The 13949-nt window shown below is 36.4% G+C and overlaps 1 pseudogene across 1 annotated transcript in view; it reads right to left on the reverse strand.

Moving 5' to 3' along the window:
- Positions 1-774: 774 nt before the first annotated feature.
- The window catches only part of LOC307193891, a 167045-nt pseudogene continuing 153870 nt past the window's right edge, over positions 775-13949 (reverse strand). The window contains exon 3 of the transcript in view: positions 775-1283. The product of the transcript in view is annotated as an uncharacterized misc_RNA (transcript). The remainder of the gene's footprint in view (positions 1284-13949) is intronic.

The following is a 13949-nucleotide window of genomic DNA, read 5'->3' on the forward strand; positions in this document are numbered from 1 at the left end:
CTTCACTTCCTGATTTCAAGACTTAAAATTATAGGAGTCAGGACAGTATGGTATTAAAAAAAGGATAGACAAGGTGATCAATGAAACAGAATAGAAAGGCTAGAAATATAAAGATGTATTAACCGTCAGTTTTTGTTTTTTGTTTTTTTCCCCAGGAGAAACAGCTTTATTTGGACTGAGAGTTGGAGAGTGAGAGCAGGACCTGAGATAGCATACTGAGCTAAGGGGTAGATATCAGTTTCCAAAATGGCAGTCAGAGCTCATCAGCCAAATGGACTCCACTTCCCAGCAGCCCTGCAGTGAGTGCAATCAATAAAAGGCCTGCTGGGACATGTTTATTTGCCACTAAATCACCCAAGCATGCCACAATTACAAGAAAGGTACAGGTCGTTTCTTTCTTTCCATAATTAAATTTCCACAGCATCTCCCCAATCATGAGTATTACAAAAGAAAGTAAAAAAAATCACATTTTACAGATCTTAGACTTGTCTTCAGCATTTAGCTCAAATCTCACCATCTTCAAAATATAGCTCTGAAAAATTCACCAGCTAAAAGTTTTATCTAAGCAGTGGGAAGACGGCCTTTGCTAGCCCATGGCAATTCTTCTCCCATTTTCCCTAGCCAGTTAGGGTTGGACAGCAGAGAAAGGCTTAGATTGCAGGGATGGTGGGGGGAGGGACACAAGGGCTAATTTCCCCCAGTACAAGATGGCATCTGAAACTTGATGGGAGAGCAGAACTGGAGAGACTTGAGGGAAGGGTTCAGGCCCTGTATTCAGTCAGAGTCACTGCTGGAAGAGGAAGAGCAGGAGGAGGAAAGCTTGCCATGTTTGTGGTGTTTCTGCTTCTTTTTATGAGCTTTTTAAATTTTCTTTTGCATCTTCTTGTCAATCACCGTTCCTGCTCCTACCTTGCCAGGAGTCAATGGATTCACAGGACACATGTCAGGGGCAGGTGGTGGGTATTGAGGGGGGTAGGGACCTGAGGGTTGGCATCCTGATACCCTTGTTGTGGCACAGGATGACAGGGCCCACCAGGGGGAAAGGCTGGATTCCCCTGGGGTGCTCCTGGGGGAGTGGGAAAGGGGTTTGGAGGAAAGGTAGGGGTGGCAGGTGGTAGATGGGCAGGATTGCAACCTCCAGGGTACCCGACATTAGGGGAGTGTGGATATGGCCCTGGCTGCCCGGCATTGGGGTTCCATATGTTCAGGTATTTCCTCCAGCCCAGGAATGGAAAAAGAAGGAAACTGAGGAATCCAGGTGTCCCGTCACCTTTACACCACTGCTTCAACAGTCAGTTTTGAACAAAGGTAACAATATAATTCAATGGGGGAGAGAAAAGTTCCTGACCAAGTGGATATCCATATGGAAAAAACAAAAACAAACCCCAAAATTTTGATTCCCCTTGCACTTCACTCACATACATATTTTATTCAAGAAGGATCATAGACATAAATATAAAGCTAAAACTATATCTCTTATAGACAAAATACATGAGAAATTTTTCAAGAACTTTGGGTAGGCAAAGATTTCTCAGGTAAGACATAGAAGGCAAAAACCATACAAGAAAATATTTATAAATTATATTTCATCAACTTAAAAATTTTGTTATCAAAAGAAATAGTTAACATAAATGAAAAGGTAAGCCAAAAAATGGGAGAAAATATTATAGTATATATGTATCTAATAAAAGACATATCTAGTATATATAAAGAATATGGAAGGGTATAATATAAGAATATATATAACATATAAATAATATAGAAAGAACTCCTATAACTCAATACCAAACAGACAAACAACCCAATTAAAAAATGAGCAGAGCTTTAAACAACAAGACAAATATGCAAGTAGCCAATAAGCACAAGAAAAAGTGCTCAATTTTATTAGTTCTCAGGGAAATTCTAATTAAAACTGCCATGAGATACCGTTTCCCACCTTTAGAATGGCTAAGATTAAGTGTTTTTAGGGATGTAATGTACAGCATATTGACTATAATTAATAATGCTCTATTGCAGGGCTTCCCTGGTGGTGCAGTGGTTAAGAATCTGCCTGCTAATGCAGGGGACATGGGTTCGAGCCCTGGTCCGGGAAGATCCCACATGCCACGGAGCAACTAAGCCCTGTGCCCACATGCCACGGAGCAACTAAGCCTGCACTCTACAGCCCGTGACCCACAACTACTGAGCCCGCGTGCCACAACTACTGAAATCCGTGCACCTAGGGCCCATGCTCCACAACAAGAGAAGCCACCACCGTAAGAAGCCCGCACACCACAACCAAGAGTAGCCCCTGCTCGCCACAACTAGAGAAACCCCGTGCGCAGCAACAAAGACCCAATTCAGGCAAAAATAAAAATAAATAAAATAAAATAAATTAAAAAAATACTCTATTGTATATTTGAATATTGCTAAGAATAGAACTTAAAAGTTCTCATCACAAGAAAAAAATATGTTAACTATGTTTGGTGATGGATGTTAACTAGACTTACTGTGATGCTCATTTCACAACATATACAGATATCAAATCATTATATTATATACCTGAAACCAATATAATGTTATACGTCAATTATATCTCAATTTTTAAAAAAGTGTTTGTAAGGGTATGGAACAATTAGAACCCTCAGAGATTGATAACTGGGAGTACAAAATGGTGCAACTGCTTTAGAAAAGAGTTGTCTAGTTTCTTGAAAAGCTAAAAAAAAATCCTAGCAATTCTACTTCTAGAAATAAATGAAAATTTGAAAAAGACTTGTATAGAATGCTCATAAGCACCTCTTTTGTAATAAATAAAAACTGAAAGCATCCCAAATATTCATCAGCTGGGAAATGGACAAATTGTGACATAGTCACAGAGTGGAACACAACTGAGCAATAAAGATAACTGAACTGCTGATACATGCAACAAAATGGGTAAATCACATGAACATGATTTTGAATGAAAATAAAACAGACTCAAAAGAGTATATACTCTGTAATTGTATGTAGATACTGTTCAAGGACAAGGAAGACCCTTCTGTGGTGAAAGAAACCATGGTAGGCTCAGTGCTAGGATTAGGAAGACCTGACTGGAAACCAGCAGGAGGGAACTCTTATCTTGATTGAGGCACTCAATACTTGGGTATATATGTATTCATCAAAATTCATTACACATAAGATATGTGGTATTACTGTCATTTAAATTACATATCAATAAAAAATTGAAACCTAAGAAAAAGTTTTCTCAAATACTGACAACTTCCTAAATCAGTACATATTCAATGTATATCTTTAGACACATTGTCATTTGAATTTTTGCCTGTCTATTTTGAATACCATTCTTCTTTATACCAACGTCAGTTCCCCAAGGTTTAGTACCTCCCAATTCCAACCTTTCTCCATTTCTAACTGGTCATCTGTTGAGGTCTCAGACTATTTCAACAATAATTCTGCCCAAGTAATAGAAATAAGGACTCATTAGCTATAACTAAGTGTATAGAAACTTACTTGCAAGTGTGATGAGTTCCCCATTACACTGGATATTCAATAAGGTCAGATAGTCATTTTATTCAGTAGATGTTTTGTAATACCTGTTATATGCCTGTTACTGTCCTAGGCATTTAGTTGTATAGCTTCAATAAATCAGGAGTTAATAACTTGCAGCTGTACTTTTAAAATTTAGTCTTTTTCTTTTTCTTGCATTTCTTAGCTGCAATGATGACTGTACTTACATATACAAGGGGAATAAAACCATAGGGCAGGGTTTTCATCCTAGTCATTTTTATGATCAGCAGTTCCTTCAAAGTGACCAATTTACTGGTAATTTACATCATTTTTGGGAACAAGACAAATGAATCAATCTCATTATATTCTTTGTCACATACTGGCATGATCTATGATTGTGAAAAATTTTTGTATAAAATACTTCACTGAAACCAGAAAAAAAATCACTATCTGCAATGTAAACTCTTCACATTAGGTCATGTGTTATTCATTTGATAAAATGAATCAGTATATTTTCATTCATAAATGCAATATAGCTAAAATAAACATAAAGTTGTCAAAATCTACAATAAAATATGTAGGGTCTCCCCTCTATTTTGTTAATTCAGAACTATTTTATATTTCTTTGGATGTATACATACTATATTTATCTAATCTATTCTTGTCTTGAAATCAAAGATATAAAATATAGGCTTTTATTATTGCTACAACTATTAAATTAATCTACGAATAAGTTCTGTGATAAAATTCATTACGTAACATTCAAATAATCAGAGCTGTCAAAATTATCAACTTAGTAAGCAAAACCTTTGTTTGCCAACTTATTACTTAAATTAGATGAGATTAATATAAAATTTTAGTTATATTTTTCAACAGCTCTCAACACATGCATTTTCTTTCACCGAATTTTGTTTTTATAATGTTAATATGCTCTATATTATATCAAATGCCTTCTTATAAGACTTAAAGCAAATACTAGCTAAAGAATTCTGTGTTTGCCAAATTCTGAATAGGAAATTAGATTAGAGTTATTTAGAAGTATTTAATTTTATAAACTTCAAAGTAATTTATAGTCAATGGAAATAGTGTCAACTTTTTATCTATTGTGAAACTATCTAATTTCATAACAGGTTTGCTAGTACATTGTGATTCAACACAGTTTAAGAGAAAATTTGTAAATATATTTTTATAAATTCCCAGCTAATTATTAAAGATATAATGTCATAAAAACTATTTATAAATGTAAATTCATGTTTTATTCTGTTTGCCTAAATTATTCTCATGGGAAAAAATGTCTTCCATACCTTAAACAAAATATTTAAGCTTCCATTTTAAGATCTGCTTGTCAGTGGTGAAATTAAGCATGATATTTTAGTTCCATTAAAAAGGCATTTTGACAAAAATGCTGAAGGGATCCATGGGATAACAGGCTGAACTCTAACAGCATCTGCTACAGAGCTTATCTAAACCCTCATGATTAAAACTGGGGCAACAGTTCCAAAATCGATAGAGCAAGCAGGATCAGAGAGTGAGACATGAGATGCACTGTGGCTTCATCCGGGCCACTCTGGATGTCTGTGGGAGGCAAGCCAAGCTGTACACTTCCCTGGGGCACTGTGACCTAGAGCTGAGAGAAACCCTTTGCCTTCAGCTGTGGAGTTGTGATAAGCAGTGTGGCTGACAGGGTCTTGGTGCTCCAGCTGGATGTCAGACCTGAGCCTCTGAGGTGGGAGAGCCAAGTTCAGGACATTGGTCCACCAGGGACCTCCTGGCCCCAAATAATATCAATTGGCGAGAGCTCTCCCAGAGATCTCTGTCTCAACGTTAAGATGCAGCTCCACTCAATGACCAGCAAGTGCCAGTATGGACACCCCATGCTAAACAAAGAGAAAGACAGGAACACAACCCCACCCATCAGCAGAGAGGCTGCCTAAAATCATAAAAAGTTCAAAGACACCCCAAAAAAACCCCACCGGACATGGTCCTGCCCACCAGAAAGACAAGATGCATCCTCTTCCACCAGAACACAGGCACCAGTCCCCTCCACCAGGAAGCCTACACAAACCACTGAACCAACCTTACTCACTGGGGGCAGACACCAAAAACAACGGGAACTACGAACCTGCAGCCTGTGAAAAGGAGACCCCAAACACAGTAAGTTAAGCAAAAGGAGAAGACAGAGAAATACACAGCAGATGAAGGAGCAAGGTAAAAACTCGCCAGATGAAACAAATGAAGAGGAAATAGGCAGTCAACCTGAAAAAGAATTCAGAGTAATGACAGTAAAGATGATCCAAAATCTTGAACCAGAATGGAGAAAACACAAGAAACGTTTAACAAGGAACTAGAACTAAACAGCAAACAAACAGTGATGAACAACACAATAAATGAAATTAAAAATTATCTAGAAGGAATCAGTAGCAGAATAACTGAGGCATAAGAACACGTAAGTGACCTGGAAGATAAAATAGTGGAAATAACTGCCACAGAGCAGAATAAAGAAAAAAAATTGAAGACAGTCTCAGAGACCTCAGGGATAACATTAAATGCACCAACATTTGAATTATAGGGGTCCTAGAAGAAGAAGAGAAAGAGAAAGGGACTGAGAAAATATTTGAAGAGCTTATAGTTGAAAATCTCCCTAATGTGGAAAAGGAAATAGTCAAACAAGTCCAGGAAGCACAGAGAGTCCCATACAGGATAAATCCAAGGAGAAACACACCAAGACACATGTTAAAAAAACTATCAAAATTAAATACAAAGAAAAAATATTAAAAGCATCAAGGGAAAAGCAACAAATAACACACAAGGGAATCCCCATAACATTAACAGCTGATCTTGCAGTAGAAACTCAGCAAGCCAGAAGGGAGTGGCAGGACATATTTAAGGTGATGAAAGGGAAAAACCTACAACCAAGATTACTCTACCCAGCAAGGATCTCATTCAGATTTGATGGAGAAATCAAAAGCTTTACAGACAAGCAAAAGCTAAGAGAATTCAGCACCACCAAACAAGCTTTACAACAAATGCTAAAGGAACTTCTCTAGGCAGGGAACACCAGAGAAGGAAAAGACCTACAAAAACAAATCCAAAACAATTAAGAAAATGGTAACAGAAACATACATATCAATAATTACCTTAAATGTAAATGGATTAAATGCTTCAACCTAAAGACATACACTGGCTGAATGGGTACAAAAACAAGACCCATCTATATGCTGTCTACAAGAGACCAACTTTAGACCTAGGGACACAGAAAGACTGAAAGTGAGGGCATGGAAAAAGATATTCCATGCAAATGGAAATCAAAAGAAAGCTAGAGTAGCAATTCTCATACCAGACAAAATAGACTTTAAAATAAAGAATGTTACAAGAGACAAAGAAGGACACTACATAATGATCAAGGGAACAATCCAAGAAGAAGATATAACAATTGTAAATATTTATGCACCCAACATAGGAGCACATCAATACATAAGGCAAATGCTAACAGCCATAAAACAAGAAATCGTCAGTAACACAATAGTAGAGGACTTTAACACCCCACTTTCACCAATTGACAGATCATCCAAAATTAAAATAAATAAGGAAACACAAGCTTTAAATGATACATTAAACAAGATGGACGTAATTGATATTTATAGGACATTCTATACAAAAAAAACAGAATACACTTTCTTCTCAAGTGCTCATGGAATATTCTCCAGGATAGATCATATCTTGGTTCACAAATCAAGCCTTGGTAAATTTTAAAAAATTGAAATAATATCGAGTATCTTTTCCAACCACAGCACTCTGAGACCAGATATCAATTACAGAAAAAAAAAAAACTGTAAAAAATACAAACACATGGAGGCTAAACAATACACTATGAAATAACCAAGAGAACAATGAAGAAATCAAAGAGGAAATCAAAAAATACCTAGAAACAAATGACAATGAAAATATGATGACCAAAAACCTATGGGATGCACCAAAAGCAGTTCTAAGAGGGAAGTTTATAGCAATACAGTCCTACCTCAAGAAACAAGAAAAATCTCAAATAAACAACCTAACCATACACCTAAAGCAATTAGAGAAAAAAGAACAAAAAAAACCCAAGGTTAGTAGAAGAGAGAAATCAAAAAGATCAGATCAGAAATAAATGAAAAAGAAATGAAGGAAACGAGAGCAAAGATCAATAAAACTAAAAGCTGGTTCTTTGAGAAGATAAACAAAATTGATAAACCATTAGCCAGACTCATCAAGAAAAAAGGGAAAAGACTCAAATCAATAGAATTAGAAATGAAAAAGGAGAAGTAACAACTGACACTTCAGAAATACAAAGGATCATGAGAGACTACTACAAGCAACTATATGCCAAAAAAATGGACATCCTGGAAGAAATGGACAAATTCTTAGAAAAGCACAACCTTCCGAGACTGAACCAGGAAGAAACAGAAAATATAAAGAGACCAATCACAAGCACTGAAATTGAAACTGTGATTAAATATCTTCCAACAAACAAAAGCACAGGTCCAGATGGCTTCATAGGCGAATTCTATCAAACATTTAGAGAAAAGCTAACACCTATCACTCTCAAACTCTTCCAAAATATAGCAGAGGGAGGAACACTCCCAAACTCAATCTACGAGGCCACCATCACCCTGATACCAAAACCAGACAAAGATGTCACAAAGAAAGAAAATTACAGGCCAATATCACTGATGAACATAGATGCAAAAATCCTCAACAAAATACTAGCAAACAGAATCCAACAGCCATTAAATGGATCATACACGATGATCAAGTGGGGTTTATCCCAGGAATGCAAGGATTCTTCAATATACAAAAATCAATCAATGTGATTAACCATATTAACAAATTGAAGGAGAAGAACCATATGATCATCTCAATAGATGCAGAAAAAGCTTTCAACAAAATTCAACATCCATTTATGATAAAAACCCTCCAGAAAGTGGACATAGAGGGAACTTACCTCAACATAATAAAGGCCATATATGACAAACTCACAGCCAACATCGCTCTTGAATGGTGAAAAACAGAAACCATTTCCACTAAATTCAGGAACAAGACGAGGCTGCCCACTCTCACCACTCTTATTCAAAATAGCTTTGCAATTTTTAGCCACAGCAATCAGAGAAGAAAAAGAAGAGGAATTCAAATTGGAAAAGAAGAAGTAAAACTGTCACTGTTTGCAGATGACATGATACTATACATACAGAATCCTAAAGATGCTACCAGAACACTACTAGGCTAATCAATGAATTTGGTAAAGTAGCAGGATACAAAATTAATGCACAGAAATCTCTTGCATTCCTATACATTAATGATGAAAAATCTGAAAGAGAAATTAAGGAAACACTCCCATTTACCGCTGTAACAAAAACAATAAAATACCTAGGAATAAACCTACCTAACGAGACAAAAGACCTGTATGCAGAAAACTATAAGACACTGATGAAAAAATTAAAGATGATACAAACAGATGGAGAAATATACCATGTTCTTGGACTGGAAGAATCAACATTGTGATAATGACTCTACTACCCAAAGCACTCTACAGATTCAATGCAATCCCTATCAAACTACCAATGGCATTTTTCACAGAACTAGAACAAAAAATTTCACAATTTGTATGGAAATACAAAAGACCCTGAATAGGCAAAGCAATCTTGAGAAAGAAAAGCAGAGCTGGAGGAGTCAGGCTCCCTGACTTCAGACTATACGACAAAGCTACAGTAATCAAGACACTATGGTACTGGCACAAAAACAGAAATATAGATCAATGGAACAGCATAGAAAGCCCAGAGATAAACCCACACACATATAGTCACCTTATCTTTGATAAAGGAGGCAAGAATATACACTGGAGAAAAGACAGCTCCTTGAATAAGTGGTGCTCAGAAAACTGGACAGCTACATGGAAAAGAATGAAATTAGAACACTCCCTAACACCATACACAAAAACACACTCAAAATGGATTAAAGACCTAAATGTAAGGCCAGACACTATCAAACTCTTAGAGGAAAACACAGGCAGAACACTCTATGACATAAATAACAGCAGGATCCTTTTTGACCCACCTCCTAGAGAAATGGAAATAAAAATAAACAAATGGGACCTAATGAAACTTAAAAGCTTTTGCACAGCAAAGGAAACCATAAACAAGACGAAAAGATAACCCTTAGTATGGGAGAAAATATTTGCAAATGAAGCAACTGACAAAGGATTAATCTCCAAAGTATACAAGCAGCTCATGCAGCTCAATATCAAAAAAACCAACAATCCTATCCAAAAATGGGCAGAAGACCTAAATAGATATTTCTCCAAAGAAGATATTCAGATAGCCAACAAACACATGAAAGGATGCTCAACATCACTGGTCATTAGAGAAATGGAAATGAAAACTACCATGAGATATCACCTCACACCAGTCAGAATGGCCATCATCAAACAATCTATGAAGAATAAAGGCTGGAGAGGGTGTGGAGAAAGGGAACCCTCTTGCACTGTTGGTGGGAATGTAAATTGATACAGTCACTATGGAGAATAGTATGGAGGTTCCTTAAAAAACTAAAAATAGAACTACCATATGACCTAGCAATCCCACTACTGGGCATAACCCTGAGAAAACCATAATTCAAAAAGAGTCATGTACCACAACTTTCATTGCAGCACTATTTACGATAGCCAGGACATGGAAGCAACCTAAGTGTCCATCGACAGATGAATGGATAAAGAAGATGTGGCACATATATACAATGGAATATTACTCAGCCATAAAAAGAATGAAATTGAGTTATTTGTAGTGAGGTGGATGGACCTAGAGAGTGTCATACAGAGTGAAGTAAGTCAGAAAGAGAAAAACAAATACCATACGCTAACACATATATATGGAATCTAAAAAAAAAAAAAGTTTCTGAAGAACCTAGGGACAGGACAGGAATAAAGATGCAGATGTAGAGAATGGCCTTGAGGACATGGGGAGGGGGGAAGGGGAAGCTGGGACGAAGTGAGAGAGTGACATGAACATGTATACAGTACCAAATGTAAAATAGATAGCTAGTGGGAAGTAGCTGCATAGCACAGGGAGATCAGCTCTGTGCATTGTGACCAGCTAGAGGGGTGTGACAGGGAGAGCTGGAGGGAGACACGAGAGGGAGGGTATATGGGGATATATGTATATGTAGAGCTGACTCACTTTGTTATGCAGCAGAAACTAACACAGCATTGTAAAGCAATTACACTCCAATAAAGATGTTAAAAAAAAAACAAAAACTCATGGGGGACTTGCCTGACAGCACAGTGGTTAAGAATCTATCTGCGTATGCAGGGGACACGGGTTCCAGCCTGGTCTGGGAAGATCCCATATGCCGCAGAGCAACTAAGTTTGTGTGCCAGAACTACCGAGCCTGTGCTCTAGAGCCCATGAGCCACAAGTACTGAAGCCCCTGAGCTTAGAGCCCGTGCTCTGCAACAAGAGAAGCCACCGCAATGAGAAGCCCGTGCACCGCAATGAAGAGTAGCCCGCCGCTCGCCACAACTAGAGAAAGTCCGTGCAGCAATGAAGACCCAATGCAGCCATAAATAAATAAATATTTCTTTTTAAAAAAAGGTGTTTTAATTTACTTCCTGCCATTAAATGCTAATTCGTTACATAAGGTCTTGATCCTAAGGGCATAAAATGTAGCCAAGCATTTACCTGTTCAGCTCGTTCAATTTTGTCAAGCAAAAGTACCCTCTGAAGTTTCTATCTAAACTGTGTAATGTGTCAAAGCTACAATTATGATAAATGTGCCAAAAAAGCATACAAAATTACTGGCTGAAATGATTTACAATCTGGGTAAAAGTTAAACTGAAAATAGACTTTATTGATTTTAATTTTAATAAAGAGCATTTTTTTTGTTGTATCCAAGATACTATTACAAAAGTGAATTAAAAATAAAGACATTCCATACAACCATTAAGCCACATCTCATTAAAATTCAGTCTTCTTTTTTATTATAAAAGAATACTAACTCAATATTTTTTGTATGTGGAGAGAAGACATAAATTAGACGTAAACAGTATTTCTTTTCATTACACTTTTCAAAGTTCCAACTATTAATAATGAGACTGCCAAGTGTCAGAATGTTCTCTTAAACTGGAAAGCCTGGCATCAAGCATTCTGTCTCTGGGAAACGAAGTAAGAAAATACTTGACTTATATATGCCAAGTTTTCTTTTTTGTCCTCCTAATTGAGTGAGGTATATTACAATCATGTTGTGGCATGATTCTTTCTATCTGGGCTTTGCCTTACATTATCATTTGGAAACTACAATTAGCAGAGCATTTCTCTTCAGCACAGTTCAGAGATCTGTGAGAACTGAATCGTTTCTCAGAAACGATTTTAATGTGGTTTAATAATCAGGCTATACTCAGATATGTAAATCATGAAATGATTTACTTCTAAAATTATTTGATTCATGATTGTGTTGTTTTTCTAATTTTATGCAGAAACATTAAGGTAATCTTGACATATGACCAATCATGTAGAAAGATATGCCAATGGATATGAACCAGTGATTACAACAAATGGACAAATCAGTTAGTACAAAGTGAACAGAGCATATTTTGAGGTACAGTCCTCTTGAGTGATGAAAAACTTTTTAATTTAAATATTAAAAATAAAATATGTAAATAATCCAAAGTCTAATGTAAAGTGTAAGGCATATATATATTTTTGTTAATAACTGGGTAAGAGTAAGAGTGAATTGATTTGCATACAATTTTTCTGACATGAAAAATATTTACCAGGTGATTCACTTTTGTTGAAATGATTTGGAATCATTACCAATAAACTTAATTAATTTGGCCTACTTCTCTGTATTTTATGATGACTCCCTCAAGAGATATCTTTCTCTTCGCACATTGGAAAGTGGGTTTCTTACTTAGCCTCTTCATTCAAGTATGAATATATCTTTACAAACCAATAAACACAGGCATTGAATAAAAATGTACATACACTTTGCAAGAAAATTATTCTCTTACAGAGATTACAGAGAATACTGGGATTTGGTTTTGTTTTTCAGCTCCAACTCTAAGTCCATGTTCTCTTCCCTGGATTTCAAATTCCTGAACTGTTCCTCACTGCAGGTAATGTGAAGATACTCTGGCTGTAACATCTGTCCTACACTGCTTGCCATTGCCTGTCTGATTGATGGGCAGACGGCCTCTTATTCCCCCATGAATACTCCCTTAGAAGATGACTTTCCCCTTCCCTATAGTGTCTTTTTTACTGAATGTACTCCTTTCCTCCTTCCCTTCCTCTTTTCCTACCTTCTGTATGTTTTTCTTTCCTTCTCTCATTCTTTTATCCTTTCTTTGATTTTGTACTTACTGAATGCCAGCTATGTGCTAAGTGGTAGATAAAGGAATGTGATCATGAAAAAGAGATTGTGGGGAGCCCAACAAGTAAGCACAAAATTCCCATATTGTGATAAAAGCAGGCAGAGTGTGCTCTGAGAGCAGCTCAAAGGAGTGGTACATAAACAAGTCTTTGTGAGTCGGAAAAGACATCACCAAAGTGTTTTATGCCCTGAAACCAGAAGATGCGCAGGAGTTATTCCATCAACTGTTACAACATATTTCTTGTCCAAATGTCTTTCATAAATCAGCCCAGTCAAGACGATTTCTCTAATGCTGTCTTAAATACTGAGCTAGAAATCTCATTTCAATTAGGGACTGGGGAAACTAGAATTCCATTCCAAAAAACCACCTAAGTCTCCAATACCTCTTATGTTTATAAAATTGTGAGTTTTGTCTCTTTCTTCATAATATTTGATGTTCTAATCTTCTCTTAATGTCCTCTCAGTTCACCCTTGAGTTTCTTTATCAGTATCATGATCAACAGTATCATCCCTAACATTATTACTGTACTGGATTTACATCTCCAAATTTTGAAGGCTTTATTTAAATATATATTTCCCTAGGAAACTGTCTGGACATTAATTGATTGATAGATCAAATGCACATTTTTCTTTTCCTACCTGATGGTAATTTCTTATCTGGCAGGTACATTATATTGTTCAAGAGGGGAGGGAGAAGAAAATAAAGTTACAGAAAACATAACAGAGTTTGAAACACTTAGCTTATTTAGATGAAAACAATGATGAGACCTATTCAGCAGAGACTTTTTAATGTCAACTACATTCATCTCTTATTTGTTCAGCTCTCAAAATACTATCAGTATTTTAACTCAGCCATTTAGTGAGGACTACAATCATATTTTAATCCTCTTAAGGCCTGATTTTAAACTGTTTCTACCTTTTTATCTGTGTTATTAAGTTCGAGAGAATTTCAGAAACAAATTAGACAGCTAAACATGTTTAAATTAACATATTTTAGAGTCTTGTATCTTGTGTTTATTGCTGAACTTGCAGAAACAATTTTTCAACGATGAATTAACTATTTGATCACTAAA

The sequence above is a fragment of the Stenella coeruleoalba genome, assembly GCF_951394435.1.
Source record: "Stenella coeruleoalba genome assembly, chromosome: 11".
Classification (NCBI taxonomy): Eukaryota; Metazoa; Chordata; class Mammalia; order Artiodactyla; family Delphinidae; genus Stenella; species Stenella coeruleoalba.